The sequence below is a fragment of the Choloepus didactylus genome, chromosome 3 (assembly GCF_015220235.1).
Source record: "Choloepus didactylus isolate mChoDid1 chromosome 3, mChoDid1.pri, whole genome shotgun sequence".
Classification (NCBI taxonomy): Eukaryota; Metazoa; Chordata; class Mammalia; order Pilosa; family Megalonychidae; genus Choloepus; species Choloepus didactylus.
In genome coordinates, this window is record NC_051309.1 from 170,348,288 (window position 1) to 170,373,589 (window position 25,302).

Sequence of the window (25,302 nt, forward strand, 5' to 3'; positions counted from 1 at the left end):
AACACAGAAATTGGCTTCAATTGATTCTCAACACAGGTCTTCAGAATTTTGATAAGCAGGGAAAGAATGGGAATTTCATAATGAAGCCAGTTGTGTAAGAGAACAGAGGTGCATTTAGGCAGTAATAAGTAAATCTGGTTAGCTGAGGAGAGGTTGTACCATCTTTAGGGAGAGAGAGAGCATGGAAGGCAAAACCAGAAGGATGTGGAAGGCTATGTCTCTTAGGTCATGCCAGTCCTAACTTCTGGGTTCTAGCAAACTAATTAATTCAGTTCTTTTCAGTTTGTGAGAAAATACCATCATCTTTCTTGGTGAACAGGGAACTTACAGGGTCATCTCCAAAAGAGTTATTTTTTCCTAGGCTCCACCTGGGTATCACTGTTGCTTCCCCAAGAATGTCTCCATCATTGTGCTGCCATAAACCATTTTAAGCAGCTGATTTTTTGTCTGCTTTCCTGAATTTTCAGGTTGGACAGAATGACTGCTCCCTAGATCCTAAACTTGGTATACCTCAAGGGACTCCTTTGCCCAGCACCAGTCTGTACCAACACTCAGATAACAATCTCTTTCTTCTGCCAAAGGATCAAAAAGCAGGTTACCCCAGGGCAGATGTGACTTTCCCTTCTTCCTTCAGATTGTTTTACCTTCAGCAGAATATTTACTCCTAAATGGACCTGAGTTTCCCTTTTGAGATCTTAGTAATGAATGTGGGCAGATTGTGGCTGAGTTTGAACGTAAAAGAGTTTGGACTTGATCTTGTGGGACAAAAGAAATTTCTCCAGGGGAGTGCCATGACCAAAGCTATATTTTAGAAAGGTAATTATAACAGCAGTGTGATGAGTGCATTGCAGAGATGAGAAATTAGAGACACAGTTAAGGTCAAAGGTCTATTTCAACAGTTCAGAATTAAAACAATGAGGACCTGAACCAGTATAATAACAATGACTATGTAAAGAAAGGCAAATATTTAAGATTCATTTTGAAGTTGACACTCAAAGGCTCTAGGATTGATTGGAAGTAGAACACAGCAGGGAAAGCTAGTAAGTGGTGAAGCTAGGGGAGCAAAATATGACCCGGCTTCCATAATATTGAGGGAAAGGTATAAGTGGGACATGTAAATGGAATTGGCTAGCAATGGGTGAAAATGTAGTCTAGTTAAAAATAGAGAGAAACAGAATTGACTGAGAAGAAATTGAATTGCTTTTTTTTTTTTTTCCTTTGGTGAAGGAGTAATGTGATCTTCAGCTGAGAGTAAATTATTAATGCCTAAGAAAACTCCTAAAGGTCATTCAGTCCATTTTCAATATGTATTAAACTAAATGAAACATTTATAGCAATGCTTCAAGAGTGTGTCCTTAAGAAAGCAAACTGATCATAATAGGGTCATTTATAGTATACATATAGCCACTAGCAATAATATTTAGAATGAAAATGTTTTTGTATCTTATTAATATTTTAGATATCAGAACTTTCAGCCAAACATAGTTATTATGATCATAGCTTTAAATATCCTTAATGTAAATTGAATCATTCCATTGTCCTGCTCAAAATTCTTTAACTGTTTTCCACTACACATAGGAAAATCTGAAGTCCTTAGCATTTCATATGAGGCCTTTCATGATACAACTCCTGCCCACCTGCCCGACTTCTTCCACAACTGAAGGACTGATGAATAAACATGCACATATCCTACCCTTCATGCATTGGATTAGCTAGACTTAACCTCAAAAACATGTTGACGGAAAAAGACTTTGAAGATGCTGCAAGAGTCAAAAAGTTAAAAAAAATCATTGGATTGTAAAACACAAATAGTGAACCCTGATGTAAACTACATACTATAGTTAATAGTATAACTGTAATGCTTTTGTTTCATCAATTGTAACAAAGGTGTCACACTAAAAAAAGTGTTAATAATAGGAAAAATTGTGTGTGTATTTGGTGGGTATATGGGAACTCCGTATTTTTTCTATGATTTTTCTGTAAACCTACAACTTCTCTAATTAAAAAATAGTTAACTTTTAAAAAAAGAATTTGAAGGAATTAAAAAGAGAAGAAAGATGCATATTAGAAAATAAGGCACAGAATGACAAGTTATATTGCTGAGCCACAGAACAACAATGGGAATTGAATATCAGAGACCAAAAAAGAGAAAAAGATACTGTGCTCTAATATCTAAAGACAAAGCACTCCTCCCATTATTCTTATTTGAGATGGTACTATTCTCTAGCCACATCACCACTTCCTGTGGAGTTTGTGGGAAATTAAAAATAGAATAACAATAATCTTTCTTCAGACAGAAGTTTTGATTTCATAAACAATTTTGATATGAGTTCATTTTAGTTTTGAAAAATCTTTAAGAATTCACATTCTTAAATCTGGATAGGTAAAAAGGCAATGATCATCAAAAATTGGTTGAGAAAGTAACTGGCCACATTTTTCTGAAACAAATGCTGCTCTTCTAATCAACTGCTTTAGTTTGCTAAGATGCTGAAATGAAATACTCCAGAAATGGATTGGCTTTTTACAACTGGAATTTATTAGCTTATAAGTTTACAGTTCTGAGGCCACGAAAATGTCCAAATTAAGGCATCAACAGAATACCTTCTTACCAAAGACTGGCTACCCATGATCCTCAACTCTTCTGTCACATGACTAGGCACATGGCGGTGCCTGCTGGTTTCTCCCTTCTCTCCCAGTTTCATTGCTTCCAGCTTTTGGTTGCTTCTCTCTCAGTTCTCTGGCTTTTCTCTCTCTGCTTCATCTCTCTTTTATCTTCTGTCTCTCTTAGCTTCTGTGTGAGTCCTTTTCTCTCAGCTTCTTATAAAGGACTCCAGTCAGAGGATTAAGACCCACCTGGGGCATGCCTCAACTAAAATAACCTAATCAAGAGGTCCCACCCACAATAGGTTTACACCCACATGAATGGATTAGCTTTAAGAACATGATCTTTTCTGGGGTATATACAACTTCAAACCATCACACCAACCATTTAGGAAGTTAATGCTTCAGTGAAGTGAAAGTCACCACTCCATCTGGTAGCATTAACTGAACTCCATACTTGTAGATTCCAATTTCTTGTTGGATACAATAGCTTTGTCAAAGCAGAATTTCATTACCAGAAGCAGAAGCATAATTTCTAAGTTAATAAAGATGAAGTTCCTAAAAAATTAGGAAATATTGAGATTAATGGTTCATGCTATGAGTTTTGATTTGCAGTAGGTGGCAGAAAAGAAACAAACTCTAGCTCCTCTAAGTGAAGGGCATTAAGATGGACTATTAAAAATGTCATCTCACTTAATCTTCATCCCATGTAGTCCTCATTTGTGTAAATAAGGAAATAGAGGCTCTGAGACGTTTTGCCCAGGATCACATAGCTAGTAAGAAGTAAAACTTACTCTGAACACAAGTTAATCTAACTCAAAAGTCCATGTTGTTTATCTCTATATGACTTTGCTTCCAAAAAACATATTTTAAAAAAAGGAAGCTAGAGGAAAGTGGGTAGAGAACACAACAAATATAATGAAACTCTTTGAGTGGTAGAATTTATAAATAACTGAACATTAATTGTAATATAAGTATTTTTCAGCTTTTCAGGAATTTATAATTTTCTTACCCAAACTTTATTAAATTCAATTTTCTAAGATGACTGCAGTATCTGAAATCATCTAGATTCCATTTATTTTTTTTAATGGCTTTAATATTTTACAGTGGACTTTATGATACCCTCAGGTGTGAAGGACCTATTCCAATAGCTGCTGGAAGGGAAGCCAGCTTCCAGCATACACCTGTCATCCCTCTCTGAAACTGCCTGCTACTTCCTGGGAGCAGCCCACATCCCATGACTGCTGAAAGCAGGAGAATATCAACCCGACTCTTTGCCTCACTTTAGAACTGCTGGGAAGAGTGGTCCCAGCTCCAGAGCTCCCACAGAGTTGACTGAGGTCTTTGTTGAGACGGCATCCAGATCACCCCATCTCTGACGCTCTCCCTTCCTTTCTTTCCCCTCCAGGTGCTGAACCCAAGAGCATGCCCTATTAAACTTTCTACATGCAAACTTTTCTCTCAGGATTTGCTTTCCAGGGAATTGGACCTACAACACTCTTTCCAATCCAAAATATTTAATAAATGAAGAAATTTGCTGGTAACATTACCCTGTCTGCTTAAAGTTAATGTCATTTTCAAAAATATTTACCAAAAAGGAAGTAGTTTAATAAGAAAATTCAGCTAACTTATTTTAAATTATGTAATCAGTAAGAAGAGCCCTATATTTGTCAAGTTTAGTAAACTGCTGGTCAAAGAGTTAGTAGCATTTACAAGAGCCAAAATTACAAATGAATACCAAAATATTTTAATTTTTATAGTTAGCTTTTCTTTATGGGAAAGAATGAGCTAGGTTGATTTTTGGAAGCTAAGCATTCTCTAAAAACTGGATTTTTTTAAGAAAGAGAAGGATTCCAAATCAATTAAAAGGAGCGAACCCCAAAAGTCTACCAACACAGTCCTGTGCACCAGGATATGAAAAATTGCCATGCAAAATGCCAAGCTGGTCTTTGATGGTAACTCACCTGCTATCACTAAGGAATAAGATATGTTTGGTGTTTTTTAGTTTAAAGTTGATGTTTGTAGAATTAAGGTGATAGTCATTACTAGGGGTCCAGCAATGGATGTGAACCAGGTGAGCCCATTCATCAAGCACACCATCATTACATGGAGCTTGCTGGAGACTGTGCCAAATCCTTTCCTTTTTTCACTTACACTAATTGCAAATACTGGCTTAAAAAACATAGGAGCAAACAATTTTTTTTTTATCAGTAAGGATACCAATCATTTAACTGTCATTTATAGAATGCTTCACCCGCCAATAGCAGAATAATATTCTTTGCAAGCTCACATAGTATATTCACCAATATAGAGCACACTCAGGGCCATAAAAACACCCTAACACATTTAAAAGAATAGGTGTCATACAAAGTATTCTGTCAGAGCAAAATGAAATTAAAACCAAAATCAGCAACAGAAAGATAGCAGGAAAATCCCAAAACTTTTAGAGATTAAAGAACATAGTCCTAAATAGCACAAGAGTCACAGAAGTCTCAGTAAAAAAATGTTAAAACTTACTTTGAACTAAATGAAAATGAACATACAAGATGTTTGTGGTTTGTTAAAGCTGAAGAAATGCCAGTCCAGAAATGGACTGGCTTTTAACAATGCGGATTTATTAGCTTAGAAATTTATAGTTCTAAGGCCGTGAAAATGTCCCAAAAAAGGCATCAACAGGATGATAGCTTCTCTGAAGACCGGTTGCTGGTGAGCTTGGGCTTCTCTGTCAGATAGAAAGGCACTGGTGACGTCTGCTGGTCCATCTCTCCCAGATTTTGTTGCTTCAGCTTCTGGCTTCTCTGTGGCTTTTTCTCTAAACTTCTCTGGGTGTAAACTATTTTTTAATGCAACATATTAATTCACAGAATTTTCCGTTTCCTAAATTTAACACAAGTGAAAGAAATTAAGCACAAAAGTATGCAATTCAATTTTTAAAATTCTGATTTGATATTCAGTAGAATCATTACTGTTTTCACAGATTTCTGAACAATTGTCCTCAGGATCTGTGTCATAAGCAATGACATAAATAACTAAATTATTATAAATTATTTGGGTTCAAATAGCACCTACCTTTCACCTAATTTTATTATTATTATTATTATTATTATTATTTAATCCAGTCCAAAATCTTTATTATATAGATCAGGAAACATTTGAAGTCCCAAGATATAAAATGGATTCTCTCCAGTTTACACCATCTTAACAAAAATACATACGTAATTATAAATTAAAATATGTGTTTATGCCAATGAATTCATACTATGAAAAGTGATTAGGCTCAAAACCTATTCACCAATTTTGGCAGATACTTCTTTCTCACACATAATCTTTGGCTTTTGTTTAATATTAATCCAGAATCAAGAGACTGTCAGCCAAATTTACAAGTCATTTTCTGACTTAACCTTCCCCTTTTAAAGTTATAATCGTCCAGGGAATTCTGTAGCTATGGCATAGGTGCTGTCGGCAGGCCTAGGCTTCTAAGCATGTGCTCTTCCAGAGATGTAAACCAGAGGTAACAAAGGAAGTGACAGGTGCTCAGCTCTGTGCCCAGCATGGCCTGAGTTTATTCCCACGCCGTTATGAAACCTGACCTGACAAGCACTATGAGATTTTAGGAGAATTTAGAAATAATTTAAAGCTAAACATACTATTAAATATCATAAACTAGGTGAGACTAATGAGAAAAATTTTGGTAAATCCTATTACAAATGTGGTTCAGAGTGGGATCAGTTTACACACAGACAGGCATAAGTGTTCATTTATGCGGTGTTATTTGAGGATCTGGCAAAGCCGCCTTCTTTTCTTCCCCATTTCCTCCTCCCAGGCTTGAAGGCCACTATTAAAACACAAATGTTGTCTGGGTGGATTAACTTTCTCAGAAGAGCCCTGAGGACAAAGGAAAGAGAATTGGCAGAAAATGCTGAATCTACTTTCTTATGCAGAGAATTGTGTGATCCCATCTCCACTTCAAAATGAAATATAAAAAAAAAAAAAAAATCCAGCAATACTATAATGATTTATTGGATTGTCAAATATTATGCTAATGCTTTAGATATTTTATCTTATTTATTCTTATTTATTTTTTTCAATAATCCAAACAAATAGGTACTATTAGTATTCCCATTTTACAGATTAGGAAACCTCTGAAATTTAGAAAGATAAGTACTTCATCTAAAATCATAGAACTAGTAGGGAAGAAACTGAATGCAATCCCAGTTCTGCCCAACTTCCAAATCTCTAACACTAATCATTACCCAGACTGCCTGTTAAGCTATGTCTCCACGCCCATCTTCTATTTATTTTCTCCTGTCCAGAGAGGAAAAAGGTAAGGTGTTACTTGCTAATGACCATCTCTGCTCTCCATCCTATCCATTTTACCTGGACCAGGATATTTCTCCCATGTGCCTTGATTCTCTCCTCCTTACTCCACAGCATCTATTCAGTATCCTCAATTAATCCCATCACACAGCTCCCTCCACTCTGCTTCATGTGACTGCCTCCCCTTCGCCAAAAACATATTCATTGAACTCTGTTGTCTCCTACAGCCACCTTATTATTTTTCTCCTTGTTTCCATTGATGAATTTCTTGGATAAATATTCTAAGAAATCAAGTTTCCATTTTTCTTCATCAAACAATTTACAAATTGGTTTCCAACAATAGCTACAAAGAGTTCTTGCAGATTATTCCTGATGCCTACCTACTCCTCTACTCCTCCCACCTTTTCCTCGTGCATCTGATTAGGAACCAAGATCTTCTGGCACTTCTTTTATATCCATTTTTTCCTTTGTTCCTACTGTTAACATTAGGTTTGATGGGTTCATGACTGTTTTGTCGTATTAATCTTTAATTGGTGTCTCTTCCTCTAGTCTCTCTTGTCTTTCTAATAAAGTAACACCTCTGCAGAATGTAATTTCCTAAAACACCAGTTTGATCATGTATTTGCCTTTTACCCCAACTTGTCAAGAGTTCCAGTAGTCTCAGGGTAGTGGAGGACCTCCTTAACCAGATTTTCAAACTTGTCAGAGGTTGACATATGGAAGTACATCTGATATTTTCCCATCATTCCACCCCTCACAAAGCTTTTCTTCATAAAGTGTTCCTTCTTTCTTGATTTTCATTATCCAGCAGTATTCTTTACTCTTCCTGATCTACTTTTTGGCTACATAAGTGCTTTGTGCTTTATCACGTCCTCAACCTTGCTGCCATTGCTTCTGCTGTTTTTTATTCCCTCTTCCACCCTCATCTCCATTCAATTCCATTTCTTCTGAGACGTCTTACCTCACGATTTCATCCAGCAGACATTCCAACATTTGCCAGTTTGTTACACTTCATTTGACATTTTTCAAATGTCCTTTTATCTTATGATCATGAGTGGATATCTTGGCTCTTGAATGAGATATGGCATTTCCTTGAAGCAGTGCGGGAATAGTGGGGCATTTCTTTTTATGCCTGTACCTCTACCCACTCAGTACAGAACATAATGCTTTGCCCATGATAGACTACCATTATGTCTTTGTTGAATAAGAATTCAGTAATATTTCGTTGGGATTTTATAATAATTCCCTGAAGAACTGGCAACCATATTTTAAGGGAATCCAGCCCCAAGGAAAATAAGTTTCTTATTTAAACACTTTTTAAGAAACAAATTATTGGATTTGCTCCCACCTTTATCACCCTCACCAAATATGGTTCATTCCTTTCTTTTTCCATGTCTGCTCTTTATCAGGAGATCTTATAGGAGCTTAGTTTCTGGTAAACAGCTTACTGTAACATTAATAAAAGGAAACAGATTCAGATTGCTAGAATATTAAAAGTCTCAGCTTACCTAAAAGAATACTCTAACTCTGGTAGTAAAAATAAAATAAAATGTAAATGTATAAACTTGTTCCAGGAAAGCCAACATAGAGTGGTAGAAATGATGGTTTGCAAATGATGCATGTGGACAGTTTATACAAATACAGACTAATATTATTGCAAGTCTTTTCATTTATTCCTTAAATGATTTGCTATTTCCTGACCCTCGTTGCCCAAGTGCCAATGTCATGCTCATCATATCAGTGTCAATTTGTTCTTGGCTTGGTTAGAGCTTTAGTCTTTAAAAGACTTCATATTATATGCTTCATTTGTGAGGATAATTTAGAAGGAATTAAGACACTAAATAAACACAATGGGTAGTAACTGAGGAAGAATAAGAAGAGGTCAATGTGTACAAAGAACTGCAATAGGTCTGTGGGCATCATGTCTCAAAATGAATTAAACTGTGCCACAGGACAAAGTTCTGGATGAGTCCCTAGATTGAGCATTAGGAGCTATTTCCTAGACTGTCAGATCAGTGTGGATGAAATGGAGTTAGACTCCTTTGAAATCACTATTAGGAGAGTGTTAAGAACTTAAAATAGAGTCAAACATTACCACAAATACAGATGCTTCAAAAGTAGCTATCAATTACATATACATTACATGTACAATAAACACAACAATCATCAGAAGCTTCCGAAAGATGGAGAGAAGGTAGATTGGCCTTGGAGCTCTTGATCAGAGGAACTGCATACACAGTGGTGAATGCTCTGGGTTTTCCTTTGATCACATATAACCCAGACTGGATACATGAGGTAGTAGAGAAACCAACAACTTGGAAATACTAATAGGTAAAGCAAAAAGAGATTCTCTATCCAAAGGACTGGGAAAGTGGCAGCCTAGAAAGACAAGAAACTTTGAGATCACAACTGCTTGACTCCTGTCAAAAGCCAGAGAAAAAACTGTGACCTCATCTCTACTCTTATAGCAAAGTCCAAGTGGAGACCCTGGACTTCCAGCCATCCCAGGCTAATAATGAGGTTCCCTTCTTGGTTGATGTCAGAGAAGGCTGGGTGGGAAGCCTGGACTTCCGCCCCCACCCAGCAATAATGAGCAGCTCTCCTCATCCTCACGAGCTGGTGTACAGGAAGCCTAGTGCAGACTCAAGAGTTTCACCACAACTCAACAGTAATGAGGCCATAGATAGAATCGCATCTCCCACAAAGACCTGTTCAAGTACTAGCTCCCAATTCTGTTGTTGTGAACAAATTTGTAAGTGATTCAAAGATCTGATTCAGATGAGGCCAAATTGAATCTAGGTGGGCCTTGATCCTTTATGACTACAGTGCTTATAAGCAAAGGAAATTTGTACTTGGAAGTAAAATTCATAGGAGGAGACAGAAAGAGACATATCACCAGGTGACAGAGGCAGAGATTATTGCTGTCAAGTCACCAGGACAACACTACAAATTTTGGAAAAGGCATGGCCTAATGACATGTTGGTTTTGGACCTCTAGCCTCCCCACTATGAACCAATAAATTTCTGTTGTCTAAGCCAACCAATTTTGGGTATTTTGTTGTAGCAGTCCTGGAAAACCAAGATGGAGACCAACCCCCATGGTGTCAGAGGAGACCAAGCAAAGAGTAGTAGTGAAGCACCCCTCCCTGTCTGAGCCAAGGTGGCATCAGTGGAGGTCTAGTGGGAAGCCCAAACTCCCATTCCTTGCAGAAGCAAGGAGCTCCAGGTTTCATGGAGGCTGAGTGGAGAACCTGAACTTCCACTCCAGTCTGACAGTACTGAGGTAGTGCTTCCTTCCCCCACTGAGAGGTGTCAGGGGAGGCCAACTAAAATACACGATTTAAATAAGATCCAGAGTCTCATAATACCCAAAATGTCTAAGTTTCAATTAAAATTCACCCATCATACCAAGAACCAGGAAGATCTCTACTTGAATGAAAAAAGACAATCAACTGATGCCAACACTGAGATGACACAGCTGTTAGAATTATTTGACAAGGATTTCAAAAATCCATCATAGAAATAATTTCTTGAGCAATTATGAACATGCCTGAAGCAAATGCAAAGTTAGAAAGTTTTAGCAAAAAAAAGAAGATATAAATAACCAAAATGAATAAATTTTAGAATTGAAAAATAAAATAACTGAAATTTCAAAATGACAGAGTGATAGAAATTACTACAAAATTATCTGAAAAAACAGAGAAAATAATCTAAAGAATGAACAAAGAGTCTCTGGGACATAGGGAACTATAACAAAAGATCTAAAATTTGTGTCATTGGAATCCCAAGAAGAGAAGAAAGAGTGTGGGATGGAAAAAGTTTTCAAAGAAATTATAGCTGAAAACTTCCTGAACTTGGCAAAAGACACAGACGGACAGATTTAAGAAGCTAAGTAAAACCTAGTCAAGATAAACTCAAAGAAATCCATGGCAAAACACATCATAGAAAAACTTGTGAAGAATAAAGTCAGAAAAAAATTTTAAAAGCAGTTAGAGAATAGTGATACATTACTTATAGGGTGAAAACAATTGGAATGATAGTGGAGTTCTCTAGGAACCGTGGAAGTCAGAAGGAGAGGGTACAACATTTTCAAGTGCTCAAAGAAAAGAACTGTCCATGCAGAATTTTATATCCAACGAAAATATTCTTCAGAAATCAAAACATTCTCAGTGGAGGAAAATTAAGATATGATTGCCAGTAGACCTACCCTAAATAAATAGCTAAAGGAAGTTCTTAATTAGAAGTAATAAAAGAAGGAATCATGGAACATTAGAAAGAAAGAACAATAGAAAGAGCAACAATAAGGGCAAACACTATAGATTTTTCTTCTCTTGAGTTTTCTAAATTATGTTTAATGGTTGAAGCAAAAGATATAACAATGTATAAAATCTCCATGTATCGAGAGAAAGCTATGGAGGAGCAAGAAGCTGGAAGTTAAGAGAACCTGGAAGAGAAAGGAGAGGATGTCACCATGGGATGGTAATGCCAAGGAACCCCAGGATTGCCCACTGACCAGAACGCTACCAACCCTGGGAGGAAGAAAGCCTTCTAGCCTCCGAGCCAACCCATTGTATGGCGCTCTTCTCTGGCTCAGGGACTGATTCCCTATACCACATTGCACCCCAAGCAGACACACTCCTTCACCCTACTTGGACTCCTGAAACCTGCAAGAGAAAATCATCAAGTTATATACAAGGGAATCTCAATAAGATTAAGTGCTTATTTCTCATCAGAAACATGGAGGCAAGAGAGCAGTGGTACAAAAATATTTAAAGTCCTGAAAGAAAAGAATTGCCAACCAAGAATTTATATCCGGCAAGACTTTCTTTTAAAATGAGGGCAAGGTTACATTCCCAGATGAGCAAAAGCTGTGGGAGGCTGTCATCACTGGACCTGCCCTACAAGCAACACTGAAGAGACTTCTTCAGAAGGAAAGGAAAGGACACTAAAGAGTGGATCAAAGTGGCTCCCCCAGCCCGGCCAGGCATAGATGCCTACCTGGCTCAGCTCTGCTTAACAGCTTTAGGACTGAACTGATCAGGAAAGGAAGAGAAGGGAAGAGGAAGAGAAACAATTGGGAATTTAACCACTGATTTTGGTAGTACTTTGTTAAGCAACATTAATGCAGCCTGAATTAATTGATAAACTTGCTTCTACTGCGACTGCTCTCTTTACTTCTAAAGAAGAGATGGACTAGACAGTCAATTCACCAAGGCCGGTTAATTCTACCTCTTAATATATTTGAATAGTTAACCTAATCTGGGGAGTTGGGGTGGGGCCAGGTTAAATCACTGATTACCTTCTGGTACATTAAAAGGGCTGGAATTGGACATGAAACTAGAATATTTGGATAAGAGAGTAACAATGTAAAGAGGAAAATATGAGTTTTTAAATTATGAAATGATTTTTAAAATTGATTCTCAGCAAAAAGATTATATCAGAGTATTCACCATACCTGGCAACAAGCAAGTCTAAATCTAACTCAGGCTAAAATTTAAGTGTTACATAGAGCCCAAATAGGCTAGAAAAATGAGCTGAGGCTGGGTAGCCCAGCTAAACACGTCTATGAGTAGAGTTTCATTAAAATGGAATTAGGAAATCTATTTTGTAAATGACTTATACTGACATATTTGATTTTACTGTTTTGTTTTTCCTTATGAAAAGATCCAATCTTTGGCATTGTAAATTGGATCCACTCTTTCCACAATTTGGCACTGTATACTGAGAATTATAAAAATGTTCATATCCTTTGATCCAATAATCCTGCTCTAGGCAATATTTTCTAGGAGGAAAAACAATTGTAAATGCATGAGATCACAGCCCCACTAAAATAGTGATAGGTTAAAAAACAGCCTAAATACTAACAATAGCAAAAGGGAGAAGTAAATATGGATTATTCTGCAATCAATAAAAATGATAAATATGAAAACTATGAAGCAACTTGGTAAACAGCTATGAGGTAATATTACTTGAAGTTACAAGGACACATACATATACATACACCATGATTCAATAATTTTAAATTATGTTTTTAAAATGAGCAAAAAGGAAGCACATAGAAAAATAAAAGCAGTATAGTTGGATGGTGAAAAAAAAAATCTCCATGTATCTAGTGGAAATATTTAATATAAGTATATGATAAATGAGGGAAGGTAAAGGGACATAAAAGCAAGTAAGGTTTTACACTTCACTCAAACTGGTACAATGTTGACCCCAATGGACTGTGATAAGTTATGTATAAATAATGCAATACTTAGAGCAGCACTAAAAAAGCTATACAAAGATACACTCAAAAATCCTATAGATCTCCAAATGACAGCATTATAGAGGAGAACATATTAGTGGTTATCAGAGGTTAGGGACGGTAGAGGGAGGATGTTACTATAAAAGATAGCATGGTGGAGATGGTTGCCATGATGGAATAGTTCTGTATCTTGATTGTAAGAGGATTTACATGAATCTCAACATGTGATAAAATGACAGCACAATACACACACCAATGCCAGTTTCCTGATTTCGATATCGCAATATAATTTTGTAAGATGTAAAAATTGCGGGGAGACAGGGTAAAGAGTACACAGGAACTCTACTATCTCTGCTACTTCCAACAAATGTCAAATAATCTCAAATAAAAAGTTTTTTTTAAGTGCATTGGTAGACATGTCAAGACTACTTGACTGTGAAAAAAAAAATAATAAAGCTGACAAGGCCAAACAAATGAAAATTAGTGGCAACAACTTAAGTCCTATGGCAACACACACATTTAAAATCTCATGAGCATAGTTTGAAAGTTAATCTGACTGACATGTACTTCAAAAGCAAATTCTGTAAGATCACCATAAATTAGAATTCATCTTGAACGTGCCCCTGAAAATAATGTTTTGATTCTTGTCCTTCAGTAATCTGATCAATCCCTACTTAATACTTTGTATTATTCAGGATTAGCTGGGTTATGTTGCTGCAATAAGGAATCTCAAAATCTCACTGCCTCAAAACTCATGCTTCAAGTTCACCATGGTTTGGCTGGGGATTCTGCTTCACATTGTCCTCCTGACACAGCCTGCTGATAGATCATGCTGATAGAGGAGTGATGCTCTCTAATCATGCCTGTCATTGGGAAGGAAGAAGGAAGGAAGGAAGCAAGGAAGCAAGGAAGGAAGAAAGGAAGGCTGGAGAATGCTGGCTCCAAGAAAAAATCTTTGATTTGTTTCATTTTTCAAACAATATCACTAAAGCCATCAATAAGCTCCATTTCATCCCTGTGTTGGCATCATCCTCAGGTTGACTCCAACCAAGGCAGCCAGATGGCTATGAGAACCTTAAGCCTCCCTTACTTAGACACTATTTCCAGTGAAAGAGAGGGAATTGTGCTTTCTAGATGCCCCAGAAAATGTATTCTTGCACTTATTGATTCTTGCACTTATTAACTACAAACCAAGCCTGTTGCCATGGAAATAGAATAAGCAGGGTCCATCCTTGGATCTGTGACTAATATCACTTTTAATGAAACCTTAAGACTTGGATGGAGAAGGGATGTTTCAAAAAATTAATTTGGTATACTTTTACCAGAAGGGGGATTGAACTTGGGCAATAAATGACAGTTGTCCACTACAACAAATAACTATAGTGAAACATTACCTTGTAGACGGACATCTTTTCCAACAGAATATGAGCCCCTTTATACCAGAGGCCAGTGAGTTATTTTTTTTTAATCTAATTCCCAGCTTGGACCGTACAATCTGGTGTACAGTAGATGATCGATAAATTTTTATTGCAGGACTGATTTATAGAGAGAAGTGAAGAAAAGAAGAAGAAAGGATGGGATGAAGAAAGAAAGGAAGAAAACAAAGGAGGGAAGGAGGAAAAAGGGAGGAGAGGGAAAGTGGGAGGGAGGGAGGGAGGAAGGAAGGAAGGTAGGAACAAAGGAACAAAGGAAGGAGAAAGAACATGGCCATTATTCATGATTGATTTCAATAAAACTTTATTTTTATATTTCCATTTTTGTATATTTAATTTTATAAAACATTGAAACTATGTTATTGGGAAACACAAAATAGAAGAAGAAATATACCATATTGGAAATTAGTCCATAAATCATATAATAATTTGCAAATTACATAATATGTTTAAGGTAAAAATTATCAGGATGCTGTTCACCTGAAGCATATGTGGCCAAAATAATAAATACTATCAAGCATCATTTTTGCAAAGGGAAACACTTTGAGCACATTTCCCCCTTGGTTTTGGCATACAACAGCTAATGTCAAAAACTCAATTAAAAATAAGTATTATAGTTAATTAAACAAAGTTGAGTTGTGTTCCCCCAAAAGACATCTTTACATGCTGACATCCTGTCCCAAGACTATGACCTTATTTGAAATAGTGTCATTTCATATGGAATTAGTTAAATTAAGATGAGGCCAAGCTAGATTACCTAATGCAATAAAATAGGTATCTTTATATGATCAGGAATATTAAGAGATGGACAGAGAGACAGAAGTCAGCCGTGTGAGGCCAGAGGCAGATGCATCTAAGAGCCAAGGAAACCCCAGGACCACCAGGAGCCAGGAGACAGGCATGGGACAGATTCTTCCCTATAGACCTGGAAGGGAACCAACACCTTGATTTTGGACTCCACAACTTAAAAAGAGTAACTTTCTGTTGTTTTAAGCCACCCAGTTTGCAGTACTATGTTACGGCAGTCATAGGAAACTAAGACATACACCTTTTAACGGTAGCACCCACTACAGCCTGTCAGGAGGTGGGGGCAGGTAAGCAATGAAGAGAGCAAGTGGAGAAGAATCGAACACAAATCTTTGGCCCTTGCAGAGGGTACTGAACAGCCTAATATCCTTTAATTCATTTATTTTCTGTTAATCTGGTCAGAATGGATTCTTTGGTTTGCAAGTAAGAACCTGACAGACATGCTGCCTCCATGAAATCTTAGAATATATATAGGTCTGGCATCTCCAAGCATGTGGGCCCCCTTGGATGTGCATGTGGAAATAATTCATATTTTTGTAAGTCTTCTCCTCCTCTTGAGTAAGGAGAATGAAGAAGGTAAGTACAGTGAAATTATACCTTCCCAGACATCATTCAAGGGAACCCCTTTGTGTTTACAATAATTTAAACCTCAGCTACCACACTGAAGACAGTGACCAAACTCTGGCACTATGATTGAGTGTTGTTTTTATAGCCGCGATATGTTAATGCTAGTACCACAGAGCAAAATATTTATACAATGAGTCTTGTTCATGGCTTTTGTACTAAAAGGAATGCTGCACTTCTTTAAGTGCCATCTTAAAATGACAGTAAAGGGAATTACAATGTACTTTAAGCAAACATTTTGCTTTACATTTTCATAGAGGCAAACGTACATTAGTGTGTTTTAAAGGAGCAAGAACCAAAGGGACTATTTTAAATTAAAGATCCTTTGGATCACTAAATCATGCTTTGACATATGTGGCTTTAACTCAAGTGTGCTATTATAGTACGATTAGTGTGTAAGCTGACTTTGCACATCATGCCCGACTGATAGCTCAATCCCCTAAATTTGTAGTACTTCAGTTAAGACCCACTCTCCTTTATATGAGAAATGACTCCTAAAGTGCATTACAAAACTAATTCCTGTTTCTTAAAGTATTTTCTGAATCCCCATCAGGTCTATCACTAACTTTATTGGACATTATTTCTTTCTCTCTCCACTCAGAGTCCCTTCTGAGCGTTCGCCCCCCCACCCCACCCCACCCTTTGAGATCACTGCACATGAACAATTAACTGCTGAGTGGACAGAAAGATGCAAATCCACCTCGCTCAGCTTGGGATGTGGAAAGTGTATCTGATCCGAATCCATTTTACCAGATGTGGCAGCATGTACCCACATTCACTCCCTTGAGACCCTGGAAGTGATGGCTGGCAGCTTGCCCATGAGCTCTCTTCCTGTGATGGCCCTTGGCCAAAGAGAGCTGCCCTGTTCAAGATTAGACCTCTCCTGTCATACAATGACTGTACGACATGGGCCTATAAAGGCCCAGCCACCTTGTCCCAACTCAGACTACTCTAAAGGGCATCGAAGGTTTAGAGCTCCTGGAGGGTTTGGCTGAGGCATTTGCTGTAACTGTTTCGGGAACTTACTTCTCCTTCTGTCCAATTGTGCTTGCTCCTCTCCCTTAGATGTGTCAGTCCAGAGCACACATGTCAATTACCACTTTTATCTAAATCCCTGTCTCATAGTTTGCTTCCTGGAAACTGATCTGCGACATCTAATTAAGTCACTGCCTTGGGTAGCCTGGCTGTTACCTGGAATCTAGGCTCATCAGGTTTTCTGTGTCTTGAGAATTCAAAACAAGAAACAAAGCAAAGAAGAGGGAGCTGATGAACCAAGAGTTCATGAAAACAGAATGGCATGAGATACTCTGTTGGACCATGCTTAAGATAAATAAGCTGAAAAAGTCATTTGAGAAAAAAAAAAAATGGAGTGAGTAGGTCCACCAAGAAAGACAGTGATGGGAGAGATCACGTGCCCCTTGAGAGATGGAACGTCTCTTTTCCACTTCAAGCCTCTATGATTCTAGGCTATTATTAAATATTCTATAAATAACTATCTATGAGATTGGATATTATAGTTATATGATAATTCCTCCCTTTCATTTGAGCTAGTTTGACTCATTTTCTTTTCTTTTTTGCAATCAAAATAGCTTTGAATAAAATACCAATATGACATAAGTACAGAGTTAAAGTTTTCACAAAGCTCTAAGCAAAGAAAATATTGTATGCTCTCTGTCACGGGTCAGAGTCAAGGATTCATGTGCAGGTGAGTCCAGGAGTGAGGGAAGTGTAATGGTGAAGGGGAGGAAGCAGGCAAAGGTGTGGTTTTAGGTAAGACACAGATTTAGCCTGATGCCAAAGAGAGTTCTGGAAGGAAAGATGCCTTAGAGCTGGTTCTGCCTCAAGGAAAAGGGGTTGGCTTTTAAACTTGAATAGAGTCAGTCACTGGCTACAGATTGTTGGCGAGGGACAGGGTGCTGGTGGGGCCTGGGGAGGCTTCGCCTTGTAGTTCGAGCTTTCTATAGGTGTGAGGCACTTTGGTGGCTAAAAGGAAGCCTCTGAACATGGCAAGTGCCAGCCTGTAGCAGCAAAGCAGAAGCTGAAGAATTGTCAAGAACTGAGGAAAACGATCTGAAGGTATCTGGGTGAAGCAACAAGAGTGAAACAATGTTTCTACTGAAACTTTGGGCCAATTACCAGAAAAGGCTCTCAGAACTGGAATGACTACTATGGTAGTTTTAAAAACATGCCCACAAATTTTGCTTCTCTCTCCTTCAAGAGGTGGAGTTCAACTCCTCTCCCCTCAGTGTGGGCTTGAATTAGTGACTCTCTTCTAACAAATACAATAAGGCAGAAGTGAATGTGAGTGACTTGGAGATTAAGCTGTAAAATGGGGAACAAAAAAAAGCTCTTCTTTCCCACTTTTCCCTTCCTCTCCTTCTCTCTCTCTCCCTCTGATCATTACTTCTGGAGAAGCCAGCTACCATGTCATGATCAGGATCAGCCAATGTGGTGAGGGAACTGTTGTCAACAGCAAGCAAGAACTGAGGCCTCCTGCCAATGGGTGTTTCAATGAGTTTGGAAGTGAATCCCCCAGCCCCAAAGAGGCCTTCAGATGATGCCCACCCTGTCATTTGACTGCAGTTGGGTGAGAGGTCCTGGGCCAGAAGTACCCAGTTAAGCCGCTTTTGGATTCCTGACCACAAAAACTTAGTGAAATACTAAATATTCATCATTTTAAGCTGCAAAGTTTGGGGGCAACTTGTTAGAAAGCAATATTTAATGAATACAATCATCCAATCTCTAGTAGGCCTGGCTTTCTTTTAGATGGCAAGGCAATCACTAGGTCACTTACCTTCAAATAAAATGCAACGGAGCTTCTTAGAATGGGTTGAATCTTTAAAGATGCAAAGAATGCTAGCTCTCGTAGTAGATGGTGGTTAAGAATGACCTCCTCAGTCCACCCAAGAAAGAAAATCTAGAATAGGTAATGTCAGGAAAAAAGTACTTTCAGACAAATGATAGAAAGTACAAAGTAACCACTCTAGGTATGGGCATTGCCAAAAAAGTACACTTTAATAGATCCGTATTTGCGTCTGGCACACTGATAGGGATTCTAATCATAGGTGCAAACACTGGACTACTTCATTATATTTTCCAGTGGGGTAGAGTCTGAACACTTGCATGCTGTTACACATATTATTTTATTATACATATGTTTCTTTTTTAGGGCATTACACTTATTTAAAAATAAAATTTATGTAGGTAAGTTGTAGGATGTATTATCTCTGTGCTTTATTTCAGATAGATGTTATAAATTATTATTATTAGAAAAGGACTAAATCTGATAAGGTTGAGAAACACTGATTCCAGTAAAAGAGATTTGAAAACAAGAAAGAGGTATGCAAAAAAAGCTATTAAAAATCTATGTTCTCTTATCTTCAATTCCTAAATCAAAAAAAAAAAAAAAAAAAAAAAAAAATCTGTAAACCAGAAGACTTTTTTTAATTCATTTGGTCACAAAACCTGGCCTGAACTTAGCTTATTGGGTAGAAACACATAAATTAAACTGATGTGAAGCTTGTTATAATATTTATTATTTGTTTGCTTGTTTAATGTGCTTATTCACAAATTTTGCTACAGAAATACTAAAGTCCTTGAATCTGGGATGCTGCCCCAAATCCTAATGAGGATGTTATCAGTATCCAGATTGTGTCCCACTATTTGCCTAAATAAATGTAAAATATTCTGTATTCCAAAACTTATCGGGCTCCTCGTGCTTCAGAAAAGAGATTGTAGACTTGTACACCTTAAAGCTGGTAGGGTGCTACTATTGGAACCCCAGACTTCCAGTGTAGGTTTATTAAGAGGATGTGATCCTGAACTTAATCCTAACTCTATTATTTTGGCAGAGAACACTCAGACTACCCAATATCTTGAACATAACTACAAACAGCTTTCAGGAATGGAACATACTCAAAAGATATAATTTATTAGACCTAGCTAAGTTGTTAAATATGTTAAGATCATATATTAAGAACGTGCATTCTCCATAATTTGTAAACCTTGGGGTATAATTTTAGTTTTTTAAAAAATATTTACCAACTATTATATGCCAGGTCCTAAGGACCCCTCAAGAAACTCTCAATCTAATAGGTGCTATATCATGAAAACAAATGACTGCCATAGAAGATGCTAAAGGAAATAATGGGATCCTGAAAATCAAGTGCTTCAACATAGAAGAGTGAAAGGTAAGTTAAATGACCTGATTCTCATATGGAAAATTTTTGTCTGCTTTCTTCGATTTGTATCCTTTTTGGAAAAATAAATCTTTTTGACATTTTCCTTAAAATTCCCTAGGAAGAAATTCCATTTCCAGAAACTTCTGGAAATGGAACTTCTAGAAAAGTAACTCAATATAATGTTTAAAGCAGTGATTTTTTTTTTTCAAATGGGTTCTGAGAACATAAATTTCCTCAGGGAAGCTGATCCTTGCATGCCTGGTAATATTCCTAATCCCGGTGTCCTGTAGCCTCCCTTCCAATTTCATTGGAAATTCAAAGTTAGGTATCAGGCTAAAGATAACAACTTGAATCCTATTAATAATAATGTCAGTCAGAAGGAGAGACACCTAAAGAGATGTCAACCCACTCCAATACAGGTGATGGGTCACCAGCAAAAGCATGACTCACACAGGCTCTACTCACCTGGAGAAGAGAGAAACCAGGCTCAGCCTCATTAGTGGGTGTCAGTCCCCCATATCCAGTGGGTCTCAATCCATGGCCAGTATAGGGAGATGTTCTACACACAGCTCCCCTCTTGTGTTCGTGTGCTGCTGCCGCAAAGGAACCCACTCCCTCCCTGCCAGGGACAGAAATACTGCCAGGGTATGAGCTGGATTTCATAAAACATGACCACCAGAGTCAGGCTCCAGTGCATGTTTACATATGCTTAGGACAATAGGGGAAGGAATGTCCCAACAGTCCCCTTATCTACTAGGGAAACGTGTTTTATCCCGCCAAGCTTTCACAACGAATGGCTTGTGAACACAGAATGTGCTTGTGGGCACCAGGGAAAGGCAGTAGGCTGTGCTAGGACTGCCCTCTATCACAAATAAAAATAATAAAGAGCTCTTATTTACTCTGTGCCTACAATGTTCTAGACATGAAACTAAGTGTTTTTGATGGATTTTCTTGTTTAATTCTTAAAATAATCTGATAGGTTAGTTGTGGTTATTACCTTTCTTTTTTTTTAGTTGAGGACTTTTAGACTTTCCCAAGATAACATGGCTGACAATTGGTATAGCTTGGATTTAATCCACGTTCTATAAACTGTTATGCTTTAATGCCTTTCACAATACTTCTGAACATTGTAAAGGAAGTACCTACTTGCAGGGCACAAACTACTGTAAGAACAGTATACTCAGTTATACTATAATGAGACAGTGGTAAAGTATAGACAGATGTTAGAAATCAATTTTATGGAATTCATTAGCCATCAGATGGAAGTGAGCAAGACAGTAACTACATTCATTCAGGAAAGTACATTACAGAGGTAGCTTAATATATGAAATACAGATTTCAGAGTTGAAAGCTATTTAACAGGGACTCTTTCTCATTTCCAAACTTTTGTCAAGGGAACCGAAGCAATCCCACTTGTTATTTTAGTACAAAGAGGGAAAGGAAATTCTCTCAAAATTACAATATTAGTGAATTAGCTCCCTATGGAAATGTAAACGAACAAGCTGTTATATATGGAAAAAATATCAGTTGTTTCTAATTAGGAAGTATCTGTCCCTCCTCATCTGGTAGCAGAAAGGAAAAAAACTGTTAAATATTCCAAAAATTTAAAAATAGCTTCCTTTGGGTTAGAATATGCTTGCAGAATTTAAGATGATATAAACATATCACAGAAAAGAATGTTAGGTAGAGTGGGAGACAACAGCATGAAAAATGTCAAATAGATAAATCTTGATTGAAGATCAGTTTAAACACCTGATCTAATTGCTGCATTTGATCCAGGGCAAAACTGAATTACTTAAGAGAAAACACAAATTCTGGAGGGTTTTTTCAAGGGAACATTAAATGTAAATGTGTAAGAGCATTAAGTTTACTTTGGGTATTTAAAATTGTTAACTCTCATAAGATTCTTTATTTATGTTAATGTTTTAATTCATTAATTCAGTATTTAGTTTTATTTCAGTAATTCAGTACTTAGTCAACCACTCAACAACATATATTCACTGAGTACTCATGAAGTCAGACACAGCTCCAAAATGTATCTGTTACTTTCTTTAGAAAACAATATTCCATATTAAAACCTTCTTTCTAAATTTTACACTATGCATATTTTTATACAATGTGCATGTATGTGCATGTCACAGGTGTGTGTGAGAGAATGTGAGTGTATGTGTATGTGTGTGTGTCTGATCAGATTCTATGAATGGAATGCAAGTAAATCCACAAGATTGTATAGCAGTTTTCATTTCTCAATTGCTGCTTGTGCAAAATACTGAAATTTCTTTGCCGTTAAAAATACAACAACTTGTGAATGCAAAATTGCCAAGATTTTTTAAGGGAATTTTTTGCAGTGAGAGCCTGTTTCTCATTGTGGTTTAAACCATCATTTACTTCATTCTCTTTGAGGTTTTACAACTCTTCTCTGTTAAAACTATGGTAACCCTTTTAAGTTTATGTTATGGGTCTTTAATATTACTGGCTAGATTAGATCTACACATTGCTAGGAAAGCTGCACAAATACTGAATTACATGACATATCAAGAGAAGAAAGGAGTTTCAAGTATGGGGGACATGCAGCTAATTTTACTTCTCCATTACTGTCAAGTATCTAACCACAACTACCTGACAAAGGTGATCCATTTCAGCAGACACTCTCCATAAATAGCTTAAATTGAATTATCCTGGTTTTGTTAAAATAATAATGAAAATTATCAAGAAAAACAGACATCAAAATGAACTTGAAGCTTTAGGGGCTCTGTACTTGAACTAAAGCATTATCTAAGAGACAAGAAAGAGAAAATCATTTATCTGGGCTAATACTCTCCAAAAAGAAACAGGCAGATTTTGCATTTATTAGGAATTTATATGAGAAACTAATTTCCAAGTAGATGTTCACACAATGGAGATTCTCTAAAGAGAGCAAACTTATTTTATTGTGTCCTTGATAATGTCCTGATATTCTACACAACGGGAGCTGTTGAAAAGGGTTTCTATCCATGAAGAACACACTGGCTCAAGTTATAGCCTAGAATGATAAATGCTCAGGTGAAAAACAGACACCCCTCAAAAACAGCTGGCATAATTTGTATCATTATTACTACCAATAAATAGCACACATTTTGAAATTCACTATGAATAAATTTTAAATAGCATCCAGCCACAACCATATTGATCATAGGAAGTAATTCATCAGTTGATTCAGAGATGTTCAGTTAATAACAGAAAGTTATAAATAAAAGTTTAACCAAAGGGGAAGCTATAAATACATGATAGTATAGCCATGAACTGGAATGTTATGAAAGCATTAAATTAAATGATAAACTTTAATGACATGGGATAAATATTTATCATATAATATTAATAAAAATCAGGAGAAAATTATTAACATCATGATACAAAATATTTGTAAGAAATAATGGGAAAGAACTAGGCCCAAAGTTTACATTAACAAAAATATTTTATTAATAGAAATCTAATCAATACCCTTCTGAAATTTGCATTCAGTAATATCAAGGGAGACTCTCCAGGCTGTTACCACATATGTTCCACGTGTTGAAAAATGAAATATAACAGTTAAATATTGCCTCCAATGGTTTAAAGGATGTATGTGTACTTTTGGAAACTAGTATAAAACCAAATTCTAAGTTGAAAAACATCACATCAGAGGCACACTTATTAAGTTAGATATCCGCTGGGGTCATGTTCCAGGCAAGAATTCTTTTCCTATTTTTTCCTATTCTAAATAAGGGCTATTTTGCCTGAGCCATATGGTTTTCCTCCAAGCACGTGGTGAGGGCTGTGTTCTTAGGGGATTGGGAGGAAGGGGAGGGGCCCGTGGGCCTCAGCATCTGAACATGTGAAACGAGGTGGTTGCAGTGTTGGGGGTGAGTCCAAAATTGACCAGGGGTTAATGTGCTTAAGCTTTTGTTGCACTGTCTGTCATCTCTCCCATAATTTCACCAAAGAAGGCTGTGTTTTCTTTTTTAGTAATTATCTCTGACGTACATCTGGCAACTTAATCCACGAGAATCTTCCTGTAGTTCTGCAAGTACGTCAAATTCACCTTGCTGTAAGTTGGTGAATTGAAGCCTCTTTGAACTTTAAACTTGAAATGATGTTCGACCGCTAGTCTGATTCCCACAGGCACTGATTTGTAGGGTCTGCTTTCACAGGGACTAAAATACAAGCTAACAACTACAGTGCTGATAAAAGAGATGATCTCTAAGGGAAACATACCTCTTGCTGCTGGGTGGTCTCTTCCCACAGCTCAAGGATGCTGTATACTCTAACCACAGATTTAGGGTTATTCTTGACTCACGAGTTTTCAGAAATTCAGAATTTCAAAAAATCGCTTCTGCATTGTTTGTCTTTCTTAAAGCTCCTTTTATTTGTGACATTACTGGTTTTTAACCTTTCTTGGGTAAAGAAGTCTTTGATGGTGGTAGAATACTGTCCATGCATTTATAAAATTTTACATTCAACATCCTGAAGTTCACAGATATTTTCACATCTGTTCACAGACCTAAGTCTAAGAGCTCAGGCTCCAAGTACTATATAAAACCATCAACAGATTTCGGTAATAGAATTTTAGAAAAGGGATCCACTCTGAGAGAGTTCTATAAAGTGAATCTTCCTTTCCTATTGCTTAGCATTGCAATTTCATAGATGCCTATCTAACTTTTTTATAGAATGATATGATGAAGTGATGTTTAGGCACACACATTCCTGAAAAACAGTAGCTTTCCACTAGCACATTATTAAAAATTATAAATTCAGAAATTAAAAAAAAAATACTATGCAAGCCTGTTGAGGTGCAAGCTGGGAAATTTATCTTGATGGAGAAGTTCTCCATGGATTCTGTTTTTTTTTTTGCCAAAAAATGAGTTTGTTAATTATTTACCTTTATAGATCCTTGGAAATCTCTCTAAGAACACACATTGATATATACATTTTTAAACAGTGGAAAGAAAAATAAATAAGCATAACTAAAAATAAAAAAAATAAACACTGAAAGGGCTCTCTTGCAGGTGATTTGACAATATAGTTGGATTAGCTTGTAACTCAAGACAGCAGGAAAAACTTCAAAAGAGTATAGGCAT